Below are 19,762 nucleotides of genomic sequence, written 5' to 3' on the forward strand. Positions count from 1 at the left end.
ATTCAGTTTTGACATCAGCATAGTATGAATTGTACTCAGAATCAGTGTATTCACCAAGTAATTGCAGCACATTAAAGAAACCTCTCATCTTAGCTCTAGGATCAAGAATAAATACATATGAATATAACAGAGGTATGTCCTGCCAATATTTAAGGAATTTAAGCTTCATAGGATATACGGTAACTCTCAGATTTTGATCTTTTTCACATGCATGCAAATGAGAAGCGATCTCTAGGATATGGTGCAGAACAAGCGGACTTATAGGATAATAGACACCAGACAGAACAACAGTGGAGTCATAGAAGAGTTCTAGGAACTCCAATAACTTCTCAGCAAAATACTAATGATTTATAGTCAATAATTGTGAACCATAATGGGAATTAATGAACATAGAAAAGACATTCTTATATGGAAGCAAGTGTTTAAGCATCGGGTAAGTAGAATTCCATCTAACATCTATATCCAAGCCAAACTTTCTAGGTCTAACACCCTTAGCATTACAGTATTCCTTGAACAATGCAATTCTTTGATTAGAGGAATTTAAGTAGTTAATTGCAGTTCTAAAATCTTCTATGTAAGGTTTCAACCTCTTTAATTTAGATTTTACAATGAGATTAATGATATGACAAGCACAACGTTGATGTACAAGACTGTACTTACGGTTACTAGGATCCAAAGGATCAGGACCCAAGTAACGAGCAAATAGAGGTATCAAAGTGTTCATAGCCTTAACATTAGAAGAAGCATTGTCTAGAGTGATAGAGAAAATCTTGTCAATCAGACAATACTCCTCAACCACAGCAGCAATTCTTTCAGCAATATTTTCACCAGAATGTTTAACCTCAATCAGCCTAAGACCAATAACCCTTTTCTATAACTCTCAATCAGCATTCACATAGTGAGCAACAACACTAATATAGTCCTCCTTAGCATTACCAGACCAAATATCTGAAGTTAAAGCAACAGAAGAAGCAGCAGGCAACACAAAATTCTTAAGCATATCATGGCGTTCAGTAAACAGCTTACCAAGATCTCTAGTGGTGGTCTGTCTAGAAACCTTGGCAAACCTAGGGTTATGAGCAAGAACAAATGTAATCATCCCAGGCCTGTGTCTCACTTATACCTAATGGAAGGTCAAGCCTAGCAATCAACCGACACAACTCAGATCGAGCAACAGCGGGATTGTAGTCATAATTATGCACAGATCCATCAGGATTGAAAGAAAGCCTAGACTGAACCCTAGTAGCGTGATCAGTCTTTTTTCTACAAGATTTCTGGTGCCTAATCAAATGGCCAGTGCCAGCAGAAGATCTAGCAGACAATTTACTCTTACACATTTTACATATAGCAGTAGTTCAAATCTTTGAACCATTCACGGTCTCATAGATCTCATCAAAATCAATCCAGACACCAGATTTACGCTTACCAAGAGATGAGATACCATCTGTGTTGTTGGAGCCAATCGGCGTCCCTGTCGCCATCGCCGCCGGCGCCGGCGCCGCCCCCTTCACCACCGTCGCCACCGTCCAGATCGATCGGAGCAGAGCCGCTACCGACATCGATACCCAACAACGCAGCAGCGTCGTCACGGATGTCGTCGTCGTCCTCGGGGACTACCCCTGCCACGATCAGGTCATCGTTGTCGGTGAGTGGATAGACGACGTCGTCGTCATCCGCTATGGCGACCTTGACCATGGACGACTGATCTCCAGCACCGTTCCTCAACGGTGCGCGCGGCCGTCGTGCCCGGTCTATGCCATAGGAAGAGAACGAGGCATCGGCAACCGACTTGCGCGGAGGAGAAAAACAGAGAGTCAGAGAGATAGAGATCCAGATCCAGGGTCAGTCGCTCAGTCTCAGAAACACAAGAAAACAGATCTAGGGTTAGGGTTAGGGTTCGTGGACTACCTGCGCAACCGGAGCTCGGTGCCGGAGATGACGAGGGCCACCTAGAGGAGAGACATCGATTAGAAACGACGACGAACGGCGGAGGAGGGACGGATGGGAACACGGTCACAAACTCACATAGTTCACCGAGAGCGAGAGGTCGAGAGGAGAGAGGGAGAAGGGAGGGGAGTGGAGACAAGGTCAGATAGGCAGATCGAGGTCACCGGAGTTGGGGACGACGGACGAGATCACGAGAGAGAGCTCAGATTCGCCAGATCATGGATGCGGCCGAGAGAGAGAGAGCAGAGATTGCGCCGCGCCGCGGCGGCAAGCGAGTGGGGATTAGGGTTAGGGTTGGGAGCGGACTGCGGAGCGGGCGAGGCGACTGGGCGAGCGGGGGCGGCTCAAGCCGATGCTCCCCGCTTATATATGCGGGGGCGCGGGGAGGGGGCAGGCCGAGCCGTTAGCGGGCCTCCGGTTGAGGAGCGGGTTGTGCCGTGCTGGCCCACGTGCCTAGGGTAAGGCCCAGGCACGGCCTGCTCCTTCGGGCCGGGCTAGCCCGGGACCGCTAGCCGCCGGGCCGGGCCGAGCTTGGGCCGGGCCAAAAAAAATGGGCCTTGAGCTAGGCCGACGGGCTCGGGCTGCATGGCCATATATGAGGAATGACTACGGAGCGCACTATAGATTAGACAGGGTTGGCTGTTGTCGCGTCGGGGGGAAAATGACGAGAGGAGATGGTGAATGAGTGCCGCTGCCCCAACTACTAACAACTTCAATGCGTGTGTACACACACTACCGCACACTTTGTATTGAGACCGGTGTGGTGTGGATCGAGCTCAGTCAGATTCCACAACGAGGCTAGGGCATTGCTCAGGCCGATCTCCGTACGTGTGAAAGCCGATATATAATCAGTAACGACGCATTGTGAAAAAAAAATATTTCATAGTAATTTGGTGTCCTAGAATGTTGGGCCCTGTTTAGTTCCACTTCAAAATGCCAAAATTTTCAAGATTTCCCGTCACATCGAATCCTTGGACGCATGCATAAAGCATTAAATATAAATAAAAAAATAAAACTAATTACACAGTTTAGACGAAATTGACGAGACGAATCTTTTAAGCCTAATTAGACTATGATTGAACACTAATTGCCAAATAACAATGAAAAGTACTACAGTGACATTTCGTCAAAAAAATTGCCATCTAAACGGTACCTTGATGTTTCTGCTATAACTTTGATCGAATCTGAAACCACTTGCAACAATAATTGGATTGTTTGGAGCGGCTAAAAAGAGAAATGGAATACGGACGAATATATTGTACTATGTATATTATTTTTTAAGAAAAAAAAAGGATGGGCGCTTAAAAACGGTTATGGTTGTGTGTTAGTTCATTCAGAAATGAAACGATAAAGGCGGCAGACGTGCAAAGCCCAACGATTCCTGGAGTAGGAACTCCGCAACCTGACAAATGCAGACTCCTTTTCCTACGTCGTTTAGTTCTGCGGTTTGTTAATCATTTCTTGGACGATGTGGATTTGGTAATCATATTTGTACAGGTACCTAATCTATCCATCCCTTCAACAAAATGAGCGCACAGTTTGTAACTGGACCTGGATCTCCTTTGCAGGCGGCTGCTGAGAATTCAAGTAACCTCCAAAATTATTAATGGGCCCAAATCTAATGATACAAATGGTAGTGACGTTCGCTTAGTTAGGGCTTGTTTAGATTGGGGTTAGGAATCAATATTTGGTTCGTTTGTATTTAACAATTATTGTCCAATCATGGTTTAACTAGATCAAAAGATTCGTCTCGTAATTTACAATCAAACTGTGTAATTAGTTATTTTTTTATCTACATTTAATACTTTATGCATGTGTCCAAAGATTTGATGTGATGGAGAGAGAGTGAAAAAACTTGCCGTCTAAACAAGGCCCTAACATCATGGGTGACGGCCTAATCCCTGATTGATGGGTCCGTAGCCCTGAAAATTAATACCAGTTGTGATTACGAAACACTGTGCTTGTAAATACTACTAGTACTACCGTTCTGGAAAACATTTCGGTTTGCTCAGTGGCACGAGACATTTCGGTACCGGTGTACTGTTCGCAGTATAAATTAATTAATTAATACTATCAGTAATTTGATGTGTTTAGCAGGTTCTTAGCATCACACCCTAAGGTCTCGTTTGGTAAAGCTTTAAGCAACTCTAATTCTGTTTCTTCATACACTCTAGGAAGGATCTATTGTTCTCTCTCGTTTAAAAATGAACTATGATTTTAATTTTACCGGTCCGCCATGCATTGTGGGCGTGTTTGGTTCTGATCCTGAGAATCACGCCTGGGCCACGCATCAACGCCCAGGTTAGATGTTGGTGCCTGGCGGAGGTCCGTAGGCCAGGGTCTGATCCAAACACGTCCACAAGGTCTGTACCAAGGAGTCTGAGCAGCCACGCCAAACACCCCCTAAATCACAAGGACGATGCAAATATTTTTTCTTTTTTTTGTTGTTGGTAAATGCCGTCTGACGTACTCCCACCAACCAGCACAGTAGTGGCCACAGGCACACTGAGCAGTGAGCAGTGAGCAGTGAGCACTGACGCAAACGGCCGGCCAGCGCACAGGATTGCAGAGAGGCCCAGACAACGCAATTGGGCGCGCCGCGGCGCGCGCACGAGGAAGGTTGCGGTTGCAACTTGCAACTTGCAACTTGCAAGGCCGGCAAGCCGAGCCGAAGGCGGCAGGAACCGGCGGTTGCGGAAAACGGAGTAGCGGAGGGGGGTCGGGAAGGATCCGCGCTGCCGCCGCCTGCGTTGTCTCGTGCGGGCGGGCGTGGGCGTATTCCGTTCCATCACGTGGTACCTCACACATTTGGCTCAGATCAGGATTCAGGCTCGGTTGCTTGCCAAGGTATCAGTTTTATATTCCTCCGCAAAAGGCTGAGCGAGACGGCGACAGGTGAAAGGTGTCTTAACCAGGACAGACAGGGACGTGCACTATCTTATCACGAACAAGTCGTGCGTCATGGGGTTTTGTTTATGGCAACCGCTGGCAATGGAAAATAGTGAGAGATGATGAGCAGGACAGTGAATTAGAAAAAGGATTGGCCTTGCTGATAGGAGATGAGTGTGGAGCGATTCTGCGATTGCTTTGCAGCGCGGGGTTGGACAATATTTTAGTATCGAGGAGCAAATAGTTATATCCTTTTTGTGTTTTTCTATACTAACTATACCTGGAAAATTTCAGGTGGAAGATCTCGGGAAAGGCTCATCGAGTCTTTAAGTCCAATAACAGTAGAAAACATCATCCTTCGACATCGTTTCGTAAAGGAGAGGAAAATCCAGAATCGATCAAATGTCACTTTCTTGGTGGCGAATGAGCCAAATGACAATTTGCGATTTGATAATATCCGGGTGTTTTATTTAATTTGCATATGTCACTTCCTTCATGACGAATGAGCCTAATCAGATAGTTTTCTTGAAAGTAGAGAGAGGAACTTTTTTATAGGATTACTGGATTTTTCCTTCAATAGGATGGTCCTGACAGCTTTCTGAAAAGTTTTTTACTTTTTAGTAATCTAGATCACTCTTCCCATTAACGGTATTATTTAGAGCATCTCTAAGTATCAATTATCTAATCTTTGATTATTTTAGGTCATCAAAAAGAACATGGAGCTAATTTGTTGTCTTTCTTCAACTAATTCTAATGATTTACTCTTAATTTTTTTAAAAAAAACATGGTCCACCACATAATTTTCTTAGTCTTTCATTTTTTTCCTATTCATGCACCATCATCCACTACCCCTAAGCCGACGTCCATCATCCTCTAGCCACCCGCAACGGTATAAGCTAGTTACTTTTGATAGATTAACATGATTATCTAGCCATAGATCTAGCATATACTGACATCTAATTGAATAGCAAACCCTAGAACATGTTAGTGCGAGAAACAAAGAGAAAGAGAGAGAGAGGTTGTGGAGGTGTAAACCATCGGCAACCTTCGTAGAAGACAAGCTTGCCATGGGGTGCTTGTCGGTGGCGTGGTGAGGTCTGGCGGTGAAGTCGCGGACGCAGTGGCAGCGGTGCAAAGGCGGCGGTGGCCGGTGGCGGTCTTCTCGTCGCTGGCAACGCCCCCTCACTAGATCGGCTTAGGGTTTAGGGCCCGTAGGTGGGACGTCTGGCGGCTTAGGTGATTCTCGTGCCTTGTGCCCCGGCCCCCACCTCCCTTTTTATGGCACTGTGCGACGAGGGCCCACCAACCATAGAGCGGTTGGACGCCCCCGATCAGGGCGCGGATCCACATTCATTCTCTCCCTTGATCTCACCTTATAACTTAAACTTAACTTACTTACTTTATCTTGTTTCCATTCCATCACAGACCAGTGCATAGAGCGTGTCTCATCATCATGGTCAGTTGTCATTAGATTAAACAGCTACAATGCACATCTCTATTTTGAAATAGATTCTCAACTAGGCCCTCATTGTCCAGGAATCATAGTCTTTCCCTTAAACCCATGTCGGCTAAGTGTTCTCTGAACACGCTGGGTGGTAAGCCTTTTATAAGCGGATCCGTGAGCATCTTTTATGTTCTTATATGCTCAAGACTAATTATACGATCCCGGACTTTATCTTTCACAACATAATACTTTATGTCAACGTGTTTGGCAGCACCACTTGACTTATTGTTATGAGCATAACATACTGCTGGATTATTATCGTAGTATAACTTGAGTGACTTATGTATGTCGTCTACCACTTTCAACCCCGACATGAATTTCTTCAGCCAATTCACCTGTCATGTGGCCTCATAACATGCTATAAACTTGGCATATACTATGGACGATGTAGCGACGGTTTGCTTTGAGCTTTTCCACGATATAGCTCCTCCTGCGAGAGTGAATATGTATCTTGATGTGGATTTTCTATCATCTCCCGCATAATCAGAATCTGTATACCCCTCTATGTGTAGGGAATCAGATCTTCTATACGTTAGCATGAGACCCTTCGTACCTTGCAGGTAACGCAAAACTTTCTTTACTAATTTTTAGTGTTCTTGTCGGGTTCATAAACCCGGGGTCCCTCATAGACCTATTTCCTAGCAAGAGCTCTACCCAGCAGACAACATTGTGAACGACGCGCAACTCTTGGACTGGCACAAAAACCTAACGACAGGCTAGAAGGATGATCCAGTCTCCGACCGAAAGGCATGGCCAAAGAAAAGCGACGCTCACTTCCGACTCCGGCCCGCCTCTCCGACCGAAAGGCCTGGCCAAGGAGGAAACGATGCTCGCTTCCATCGCCTTTGCCTCTGGCCCGCCTCTCCGATCGAAAGGCCTGGCTAAGAAGGGATGATGCTCGCCTCTGACTCTGGCCCGCCTCTTCGACTAGAAGGCCTGGCCAGCCTACCTCTGACTCCGACGCTCGCTTCCAACTCCAGCCCGCCTTGTGGCAGAACCGCCTGATCTAATGCCTCACAGGAGTGCTTGTCTTCCATTAGACACTAAGCACTCGAGGGAGAACACTAAATTACTCGGTTCCGTCGGACACACCCCAGGGGAGAACCCGAAAATCCACATTTTTGCCATCAGGATCACAAATGAGAGAATAAAGCTTACATCATTCTTAACCAGTTCTTACATCACTTTACATGTACATCAGAGTATAACATTTATTATTATAATAGCGGAATGTAATCATATTACCAGAGTTATAAACAATTTAATTAAACAGCGAAATATAAGCATGTGATCAGAGTTACAGCGGAAATAAACATCTATTACTGACATGATGAATTATTGATAGATAAACTACGACAACAGATTGTTAAACTTTCATTTATAAAAGTATTTGGTGAGAGTTACAAATAACAACTACGATCGCAGCGTAAAGGAAATCCCCTCTGAGCCCACCAGGAGGAATCCACACACAAAGGTCAGCCCAAGTCTCCACCTGTTACCTGCAACAGGGAGAATAAAACCCTGAGTACTCAATTGTACTCAGCAAGACTTACCCGATAGGAGAAAAGAAAAGACTCCAAGGATGTGAAAGGCCATCTGGCTTGTGGGTTGCATTTGTAGAAAGCATTACTAAGCGTGCGTTCTTATGTTCAAATTTTATTAATAGCCGCATTGGTTCATTAACTAACCATTCTATGTAAGCACCTGTGCTACTTTCAAGCAGGTGGTAAGCAATCAGATTTCCTTTGTCCATCTTCCATCTTTCATCTTCAGTTCTTACTACGATGCTAAACCGTAGACAAGCCATACCGGATAGTCCAGCGATTCGCGAATCAATGCCCCCAGCTGGGTACCCCGAAAACACACGCCCCGCTTGTACCCCAGGCACAAGCAGGACCAATCCATCACTCTCCTGTCCCGGGTGTCCAGGTCCCCGTCCAAACTGGGACTCCAAGCCCCCGCCCCCGAGTCCCGGACTCAGCGCGGTGCAAGGACCTCCTCCACCAAAATAAACCCTAACAGTCGGTCCGGAAAGAGCCGGATCCGCGACAAGAGAGCAACAAATCTTCCAAGCGCCCATACACAAATATGTGCTCGGGATAATAAGTCTGTGACCTGCCTAGAGTCATATGCAACGATCGGTCCTTAACCGACCGGACAGGGAAAAACGGTGTAACCAAGCTATGACCCGCCTCCGCGGCGACACAACTTCTTACACCCACCAATACCCAAACCATATCCCTGCCCGGTCACCATTTTTCCTTTCCACCATTTTATATATTCTAGGTGATAATCATATAGTAACATATTTCCTATATCTCGCGAGTGACAGGCAATCACTCGACTTCTACCGGAGTCCTGTAGCATAGCAATCTACACGATCCTATCATACTAGTAAGACTCATAGGATAAAGATATATATATGCAAGTGGGTTTCATTCAACTCCTTAAAACTTAATGCACAATTATAATTTAAACTGCAGAAAGTAGGGGTTATGCACCGGGGCTTGCCTGGGTAAGATATATTAAAAAGTTAGTATTTCCATCTTCAGGATCCGTTCACCAATACACCGTCTTCGGCTCGGCAGCAATGTCACATCCACGTGCTTATCATCTAGCGCACCTAAATGAGATGCAATGATGCAAACACATGAATACAAAGAAAGCACACATAATGCATCACATAAAGGCACTCAAGGTAAGCATCAGGTTTATAATCAATTATTAAGTTTTTATTGCAATAACGCGTGTGAGAGCAACATAAATCTATATATCGATATTTTATGTAAACACATAGCCATATTAAGCATTCATTTGACACAACGACATCATACGAATGCAGTGGAACCATATTTTCTATTTTTACATACTTTTATTATTTATAAACCATTTAACAAGCGTCAAACAAGTTAAATCAATAACGCAGTCATAGCAGCTATTTAAAGACTACAAACATTACAGGAGATTCCTAACACATGTAAGAATTTACAGTAAAAAAATCAGATTAAACGCATTTACCAATTAGCCATTAAAAATAGTACAACAATTATAGGAGCATATTTATTTATTTATTGCAGACCTAAAAATAGTGAGCACCAGATGAATTAATCTACTCTAACACATAGTACAGATTACCAGGAGTCTAACCAAACAAGAATCATGATTTTAGGATTTTATTTCGAATTTAAACAGATTTTACAAAGTTGAACCGATTTGATCCACTTTTGGAAAAGAGAAGAAGCTAATAGACACAAATGCGTCGGGAACCCCGAAGTCCTTTTAAAATCTTATTAGCCTTTTTACTATTCATTCTCTCAAACATATTCACATACAACCCCCCTGGATTCCCCTCTTTTTCCCTCCATACTCCTTCCTTCTAAATCTCACGTACGAACAGAGGAGGAGCTCGCGAACGCGATCCAAGCAGCGGCCGCGGCTCGACCGGCGAACGAGGGTCCCGATGACGGAAATCGAAAGGCGAGGGAGAACCAGGGCCTTACCACGGACACGGCTATGGTGATGGTTGAGTTGGAGGTGGTAGCGCACGGGACGCAGCTGGGCAAGGCCGCCTACGAGCAGAGCCACGGCGGCGGCAGTGCTGTCGCGTTCGAGGGCGCTCGCGGCGAACGGCAACGTCAGACCAAACTGTACAAAAGGAAACCCAGGAGGTATTAAGGCGATGCTAAGACTCGGCTTGAACAGGATAGAGAGGAAACGGAGCAGCGCAATTGTAGAGCTCCATCTCCGGCGACCATGGCGGACCACGAGCACAGGATTCCAAAATTTGTCACGTACCGTTGATGGATGGCAACGAGGTCTCGCCCAGGGCTATATAACAACCGGGAGCACTCACGGCTACGAGGAATTGGAATGGAAGTCACTGCCGTAGATGAATTTCTGAAAGAGGCAGAGGCGGTCGCGGCGCTCGGTGGCTCGGATGGCTCCGGGACAGCGTGGGACACCGGCGGTGCGACGACGGCGCGCGCGCGGGGAAGGAGTGCGCGGACCGGTGGTGGCAGCCACGGCACAGCAAGCTCCTCGGCACCAGCGGTAGGGAGATGTGCGGCCACGACCGGCCTGACTGGCGCGCTCGCGCATGCAGAGGCGGTGATGCGAACGCTGGGGTGAAAGAGGAGGGCAGCACTGCGGGCACACGGACGCGGCAGCCGTCCAGAGTGGACCGCGGGGGCACGCGCGGGGGTGGCTGGCACCAGCGCTCTGGGGTGCCGAGCGCGGATGCCGACAACGGCGTAGCAGTGGCGGGGCACTGAGGCCTTGCGCGTGCGAGGAGGGAAAAAGGGATGGGACGCGGGCACGCAGGAAAATGGGAGGAGCGGCACTACTGAGCAGCAGGCCCAGCGCGGTGCGAACGAGCGCGTGCGCTTGCGTGCGGTGGGAAGGGCTCGGTCCTCGGGTTAAGGCGCCCGAGGCAGCAGACAAGCGCATGAGGCAGGGCGTGGGATGCCGGGGCTTGCCTATGCAGTGCAGCGAAATGACAGGGAGAAAAGAAAGTGCACAGGTAGTGGCACTAGCGAGCTCGGTCCTCTCCTCTTGAACACGAACACAGAGCAGACAGTAGAGGTAGACATGACAAGCAACGGAGACACGGAAGGCAGAGGGCAGGACAGCCGCAAGTGTAGCCATGGCCGGAAGGACAACGAGGGAGCAAGCTCGCGTGGCCAACTGCATGTCCAGTGCAGCGACAGCAGTACCAAGTAGGAAACAGACACGCAGAGGCAAGCGGCAGACACCGAGAGAGTGAGACAGAGAAAAACAGGGCGACGGAATTTACACGGCTCGGTCATCCTTGCCCGCTCCTTGCCCACGAAGTACCATGACGAGACGCGGTGAAATTGATACGAGTTGACTCGGAAACAAGACCACATGTTTCTAAACACTTTATATATATATATATATATATATATATATATATATATATATATATATATATATATATATATATATATATATATATATATATATATATCGTCGTAACAGCACTTGGCTTTAAAGCACGTTTATTCGTCGTAACTTTTATAACGATTTACTAATTTACACAGACTTCGCTTATCGCTTCCCGTATATTTTAAATCAAAAATTTGATAAACTTGTTTCGAAAGCTTTACTTAGGCCTAAATCGCGGCGCTAAAAAGAATCGTAACACCGAGGTGTTACAACCAACCTCCCTTAAAAAGAATCTCATCCCGAGATTCGAATCTAGACCAGAAAAGGGGAAAACGCGATTACATTCGTAGATCAGGGATTACACAAAAGATTACATGACTTTTAATACTAAGCCACACGGGGAGCTAGGGATATATGGTTAAGAGCAACCTAGTACAACCGAGACCTAATCCAGAAGTTGAGATAGACGAGGACAATGGAGAAACAACAAGATAATGATTATCCAAATCATGGCGTAGCACCAACAAATCCAGAAACAGTCGACTGAGAAGTAAAACATCGTGCACCCTAAGATTGACTACCCAAAAAGGGAACTTGAACTTCTTCGACGAACTGGATCCCTTCTTCTTCTCAGATCACACCATCACCTCAGACAGACGAACTTAACTTCAAAGTGACGGCCGGATCTCGTAGCTATGCGTCGGAACGCGAGGGGAATGGGGATGAAGAAGAAGAGCAAGAACCAAGGGTATTTATAGTGGAGAATGGAGGTGGGGAGCAACACACCGAAGTGGAGATAAGATTGGACATGTTGCGCTCCCTGCGTGAGCGACGGAGGGGGAAATAAAGGAGAAGAGAGGAGGTCCGCTCGATGAGGCAGGCGTGCGGGCGACCATGTTTACAAAAGAAGAAAAGAGGGAGGGGAAGGGGGGTCTGGTACGAGGGACAAGGCGTGAGAGTCGAGAGACGACCGGATGTTGGGGAAAAGGAGCAACGCACAGTGCACAAAGACGGCGAGCACTGCATGATGCCACGGCCACGCAAAAACGGGACGATAATGGACCCGACACTGACGGTGTTCGTAGGGCACGCAGCGAAATGACCCAACATGCGAAGCATGGTCAACTAAAAGCAGGGTTTGGGACAAGACGTCCACTCTGACTTTTGCAATTACTCCCGACTATCTACTGCTAACCTTCCTTTACTATTCTTCTTTGCTTCCCTTCCTTGACCACATCCGTCTTTTCTGTAAACCCAGATCATGTCATATTTTCTTTCTCCAAACCATCTCCTCTTGGTTACTAGAGAGAACACCTCTGCATCAACCCGTTGTGGATTTCCCGTTTGAACACCTGAACATTTCCAAGGAGAAAATTTTAAAACAAAACAGTATGACGGTGTAACTTGGTAAAGGTACTTGGTTAACAACCTCGATACCAGCGCGTGCCGAGCAGCGTCACATGTGGCAGCTGTTCCACATGGAGCCCTCAGTTTCATCGCGGCACCATAAGCTTTTAACCAGGCAACTATCACCAACTTACATGCCATGAAGGCAGTGGGGTCATAGACCACAGAGTAAGGGGTATCGCAAGGGAAAAATTCAACAACAAAGGTTTCCCTCCACAATAAGGGACAAGGAATTCAAATCCAACGATGGATTTGTTTTAAAAAGATTCAAGTGTTCTATTGGGACATCCAAAGTTAGTCGATACAGTGTCCAATAACATCCAATCACGGCTGATCTGCTTGGCATCTGAATGACAACTTCTCTTGTAACCCGCTTAATATCGCCCTTGAAAACTTGGAGCACGCCGAACAAGGCTTTAAAGTAAATGAACGCAATAAACACAGCGAAATAATTAAAATGCACGTTCCAACGATCTTATGCGGGTACAACGTACAGGCATTCAGGCTCCATTCTCGACATAGCATTCACCTATGGTCAGACGATCTCAACAACTACGGACGACGAACAACAAGTAAGAGTACAATACCGGGGGACAGCAACGAAAAACACTACTACTATAGGTACAGCATCCCAAGGCAACTACTCTATATCTTCTTGTGGCAATGGCTGAGTGAGAGGAATCAAGGGCTCTGTTTCTAACACTTCCGACGGTGGAGGTGCTGGCGGTTCTGCATCACCGGTTCTTCTTCTCTCTGGCGGGTGGAGAGGGATCCCTTCCAAGATCGGGGCATCCTGCCTTCCATCAACCAGCGACCTCCGCCTGGCCCTAGTGAACAGATAGGCCTCACCCAGCTGATGGACATGCCGATCTTCAGCCTCCTTCAGAGATTCCTCCATGGTAGCCTCTCGGCTCTCAGCAGCTGCAGCGCTGGCATGCGCTTCGGTGAGCTGCACCTGGAGCATCCGGTTGAAGATCTTGGCTTCCTCGGCGCGCCGAAGGCACGCCCTCAGCTCCAAGGCTTGACGGTCGTACTGCTCATCTAGAGCGAGCAGGTACGTGGTCAAGTGCACCATGGTGGGACTGTCCTCTTGCGCATCCCGCCCTTGCAAAGCCTCCATGAGAGCCCTCCATGCTCGCCGGTTCCTATCCAAAGGTGGAAAGAATCACATGGGGGTACGGGCAATGGGCTCCTCATAGATCTGGCAGATGTACCGTAAGGCTTTGCGGGCCACAACCTGGTAGGTGTCAATGAAGCTAAACCCGGTTGCGGTCACACTCCAGGCTTCGGTGAGGTTAGGGAACTCTACACTCTTCCCGATGTAGACTGTAACCTCACACCGCTCGGTGCCATGCTCCTCATACTCATGGCCCTCATACTCGGGGCGATCATTGACTCCGAGCTTTTGCAGGGTGGCATGTAGGATTTTGGGAAACCCTCAACATTTAGGCAGTAGGTGCTAACCCAGGCTCCTGCCATCTCTGGCGGTGGTTGCAAGGAAGGCTGAGCGAAAAGCTGGCTCAAAGGAGAAGCTAAGCGAGCTAAAGTGCGACGAGTGGTGGTACCAATGGCTAAGCCAGGCTCTACTTATAAAGGCGGAGCGTTCAGTGGTCCTGGCGCGGTTCACCAGGGTTCCCGCGCGATATCACTACGGCAGATCGACCAAATTCCACGAGTTCGAGGCAAGCGACGTGCGATGCCATTACTGACTAGTACGACTGTAGGATAAGGGTCCGACAAGAGCGCAGAAAGGGGTATGGGGAGACGTGGGTCACGACCGGCGTGAACCACGGGCGAACGCGAAACACGAAGCCACAGTTTAGACCTAACTCTAGAACAGGACGAGTTAGTCGTGCACAATACGACACGCGTGACACCTATGGATGGCGTATCTGCAAGTAATATGAGTACTACAATGCATAGGCAGGATATGCATGAATGCACGTCCTATACGTCCTTTCATTGTTGCCACATATAGGGCAACCGTTCTCAAAGTTTTGGCACATCGTTCTCTCCCTGTAACTAGCCGATACTATCGGACTATGCTCGAGTCAGTGTACCTGCAGAAAACTTGATCAATCCTATCTAAGTCAGCAGAGTGCCATCTATCCTAGATACATAACCATAGTAATAGGGCTACTTATATAACTTCGCAGATAAACGTCCTAACTTTTTGCAACAATGGGTTGTCAAATTTTAGTTTAGAAAAGATTTTCGAAGCTTTATTTTCTCATTTATGCTCTGATACCACCTGTGGCAGAACCGCCTAATCTAATGCCTCACAGGAGTGCTTGTCTTCCATTAGACACTAAGCACTCGAGGGAGAACACTAAATTACTCGGTTCCGTCGGACACACCCCAGGGGAGAACCCGAAAATCCACATTTTTGCCATCAGGATCACAAATGAGAGAATAAAGCTTACATCATTCTTAACCAGTTCTTACATCACTTTACATGTACATCAGAGTATAACATTTATTATTATAATAGCGGAATGTAATCATATTACCAGAGTTATAAACAATTTAATTAAACAGCGGAATATAAGCATGTGATCAGAGTTACAGCGGAAATAAACATCTATTACGGACATGATGAATTATTGATAGATAAACTACGACAACAGATTGTTAAACTTTCATTTATAAAAGTATTTGGTGAGCGTTACAAATAACAACTACGATCGCAGCGTAAAGGAAATCCTCTCTGAGCCCACCAGGAGGAATCCACACACAAAGGTCAGCCCAAGTCTCCACCTGTTACCTGCAACTGGGGGAATAAAACCCTGAGTACTCAATTGTACTCAGCAAGACTTACCCGATAGGAGAAAAGAAAAGACTCCAAGGATGTGAAAGGCCATCTGGCTTGTGGGTTGCATTTGTAGAAAGCATTACTAAGCGTGCGTCCTTATGTTCGAATTTTATTAATAGCCGCATTGGTTCATTAACTAACCATTCTATCTAAGCACCTATGCTACTTTCAAGCAGGTGGTAAGCAATCAGATTTCCTTTGTCCATCTTCCATCTTTCATCTTCAGTTCTTACTACGATGCTAAACCGTAGACAAGCCATACCGGATAGTCCGGCGATTCGCGAATCAATGCCCCCAGCTGGGTACCCCGAAAACACACGCCCCGCTTGTACCCCAGGCACAAGCAGGACCAACCCATCACTCTCCTGTCCCGGGTGTCCAGGTCCCCGTCCAAACTGGGACTCCAAGCCCCCGCCCCCGAGTCCCGGACTCAGCGCGGTGCAAGGACCTCCTCCACCAAAATAAACCCTAACAGTCGGTCCGGAAAGAGCCGGATCCACGACAAGAGAGCAACAAATCTTCCAAGCGCCCATACACAAGTATGTGCTCGGGATAATAAGTCTGTGACCTGCCTAGAGTCATATGCAACGATCGGTCCTTAACCGACCAGACAGGGAAAAACGGTGTAACCAAGCTATGACCCGCCTCCGCGGCGACACAACTTCTTACACCCACCAATACCCAAACCATATCCCTGCCCGGTCACCATTTTTCCTTTCCACCATTTTATATATTCCAGGTGATAATCATATAGTAACATATTTCCTATATCTCGCGAGTGACAGGCAATCACTCGACTTCTACCGGAGTCCTGTAGCATAGCAATCTACACGATCCTGTCATACTAGTAAGACTCATAGGATAAAGATATATATATGCAAGTGGGTTTCATTCAACTCCTTAAAACTTAATGCACAATTATAATTTAAACTGCAGAAAGTAGGGGTTATGCACCGGGGCTTGCCTGGGTAAGATATATAAAAAAGTTAGTATTTCCATCTTCAGGATCCGTTCACCAATACACCGTCTTCGGCTCGGCAGCAATGTCACATCCACGTGCTTATCATCTAGCGCACCTAAATGAGATGCAATGATGCAAACACATGAATACAAAGAAAGCACACATAATGCATCACATAAAGGCACTCAAGGTAAGCATCAGGTTTATAATCAATTATTAAGTTTTTATTGCAATAACGCGTGTGAGAGCAACATAAATCTATATATCGATATTTTATGTAAACACATAGCCATATTAAGCATTCATTTGACACAACGACATCATACGAATGCAGTGGAACCATATTTTCTATTTTTACATACTTTTATTATTTATAAACCATTTAACAAGCGTCAAACAAGTTAAATCAATAACGCAGTCATAGCAGCTATTTAAAGACTACAAACATTACAGGAGATTCCTAACACATGTAAGAATTTACAGTAAAAAAATCAGATTAAACGCATTTACCAATTAGCCATTAAAAATAGTACAACAATTATAGGAGCATATTTATTTATTTATTGCAGACCTAAAAATAGTGAGCACCAGATGAATTAATCTACTCTAACACATAGTACAGATTACCAGGAGTCTAACCAAACAAGAATCATGATTTTAGGATTTTATTTCGAATTTAAACAGATTTTACAAAGTTGAACCGATTTGATCCACTTTTGGAAAAGAGAAGAAGCTAATAGACACAAATGCGTCGGGAACCCCGAAGTCCTTTTAAAATCTTATTAGCCTTTTTACTATTCATTCTCTCAAACATATTCACATACAACCCCCCTGGATTCCCCTCTTTTTCCCTCCATACTCCTTCCTTCTAAATCTCACGTACGAACAGAGGAGGAGCTCGCGAACGCGATCCAAGCAGCGGCCGCGGCTCGACCGGCGAACGAGGGTCCCGATGACGGAAATCGAAAGGCGAGGGAGAACCAGGGCCTTACCACGGACACGGCTATGGTGATGGTTGAGTTGGAGGTGGTAGCGCACGGGACGCAGCTGGGCAAGGCCGCCTACGAGCAGAGCCACGGCGGCGGCAGTGCTGTCGCGTTCGAGGGCGCTCGCGGCGAACGGCAACGTCAGACCAAACTGTACAAAAGGAAACCCAGGAGGTATTAAGGCGATGCTAAGACTCGGCTTGAACAGGATAGAGAGGAAACGGAGCAGCGCAATTGTAGAGCTCCATCTCCGGCGACCATGGCGGACCACGAGCACAGGATTCCAAAATTTGTCACGTACCGTTGATGGATGGCAACGAGGTCTCGCCCAGGGCTATATAACAACCGGGAGCACTCACGGCTACGAGGAATTGGAATGGAAGTCACTGCCGTAGATGAATTTCTGAAAGAGGCAGAGGCGGTCGCGGCGCTCGGTGGCTCGGATGGCTCCGGGACAGCGTGGGACACCGGCGATGCGACGACGGCGCGCGCGCGGGGAAGGAGTGCGCGGACCGGTGGTGGCAGCCACGGCACAGCAAGCTCCTCGGCACCAGCGGTAGGGAGATGTGCGGCCACGACCGGCCTGACTGGCGCGCTCGCGCGTGCAGAGGCGGTGATGCGAACGCTGGGGTGAAAGAGGAGGGCAGCACTGCGGGCACACGGACGCGGCAGCCGTCCAGAGTGGACCGCGGGGGCACGCGCGGGGGTGGCTGGCACCAGCGCTCTGGGGTGCCGAGCGCGGACGCCGACAACGGCGTAGCAGTGGCGGGGCACTGAGGCCTTGCGCGTGCGAGGAGGGAAAAAGGGATGGGACGCGGGCACGCAGGAAAATGGGAGGAGCGGCACTACTGAGCAGCAGGCCCAGCGCGGTGCGAACGAGCGCGTGCGCTTGCGTGCGGTGGGAAGGGCTCGGTCCTCGGGTTAAGGCGCCCGAGGCAGCAGACAAGCGCATGAGGCAGGGCGTGGGATGCCGGGGCTTGCCTATGCGGTGCAGCGAAATGACAGGGAGAAAAGAAAGTGCACAGGTAGTGGCACTAGCGAGCTCGGTCCTCTCCTCTTGAACACGAACACAGAGCAGACAGTAGAGGTAGACATGACAAGCAACGGAGACACGGAAGGCAGAGGGCAGGACAGCCGCAAGTGTAGCCATGGCCGGAAGGACAACGAGGGAGCAAGTTCGCGTGGCCAACTGCATGTCCAGTGCAGCGACAGCAGTACCAAGTAGGAAACAGACACGCAGAGGCAAGCGGCAGACACCGAGAGAGTGAGACGGAGAAAAATAGGGCGACGGAATTTACACGGCTCGGTCATCCTTGCCCGCTCCTTGCCCACGAAGTACCATGACGAGACGCGGTGAAATTGATACGAGTTGACTCGCAAACAAGACCACATGTTTCTAAACACTTATATATATATATATATATATATATATATATATATATATATATATATATATATATATATATATATATATATATATATATATAGGGAGAGGCTATTCAGTAGCCGGCTACAAAATAAGTTATTCTGTAGCCACCTCTATTTACTATAATTTTATATACTGATTTACCATAATGTCAATACATATTTACGATAGTTTGGTTACTATAACACATGGGGATATTTACCATAACGTTATATTAAACCACTTAGTAAGGAGTTACTATAATCTCGTAAATTAACATAGTAATTATCATAACTCAAAGTGGCTACAAAATAAGTTATTCTGTAGCCAGCTACATGATAGTAGTTCTATATATATATATATATATATATATATATATATATATATATATATATATATATATATATATATATATATATATATATATATATATATATATATATATATATAGGGAGAGGCTATTCAGTAGCCGGCTACAAAATAAGTTATTCTGTAGCCACTTTCATTTACTATAATTTTATATACTAATTTACCATAATGTCAATACATATTTACGATAGTTGGGTTACTATAACATATGGGGATATTTACCATAACGTTATATTAAACCACTTAGTAAGGAGTTACTATAATCTCGTAAATTAACATAGTAATTATCGTAACTCAAAGTGGCTACAGAATAAGTTATTCTGTAGCCAGCTACATGATAGTAGTTATATATATATATATATATATATATATATATATATATATATATATATATATATATATATATATATATATATATATATATATATATATATATATCGTCGTAACAGCACTTGGCTTTAAAGCACGTTCATTCGTCGTAACTTTTATAACGATTTACTAATTTACACAGACTTCGCTTATCGCTTCCCGTATATTTTAAATCAAAAATTTGATAAACTTGTTTCGAAAGCTTTAC

This window comes from Miscanthus floridulus, chromosome 1, assembly GCF_019320115.1.
Source record: "Miscanthus floridulus cultivar M001 chromosome 1, ASM1932011v1, whole genome shotgun sequence".
NCBI classification, from domain to species: Eukaryota; Viridiplantae; Streptophyta; class Magnoliopsida; order Poales; family Poaceae; genus Miscanthus; species Miscanthus floridulus.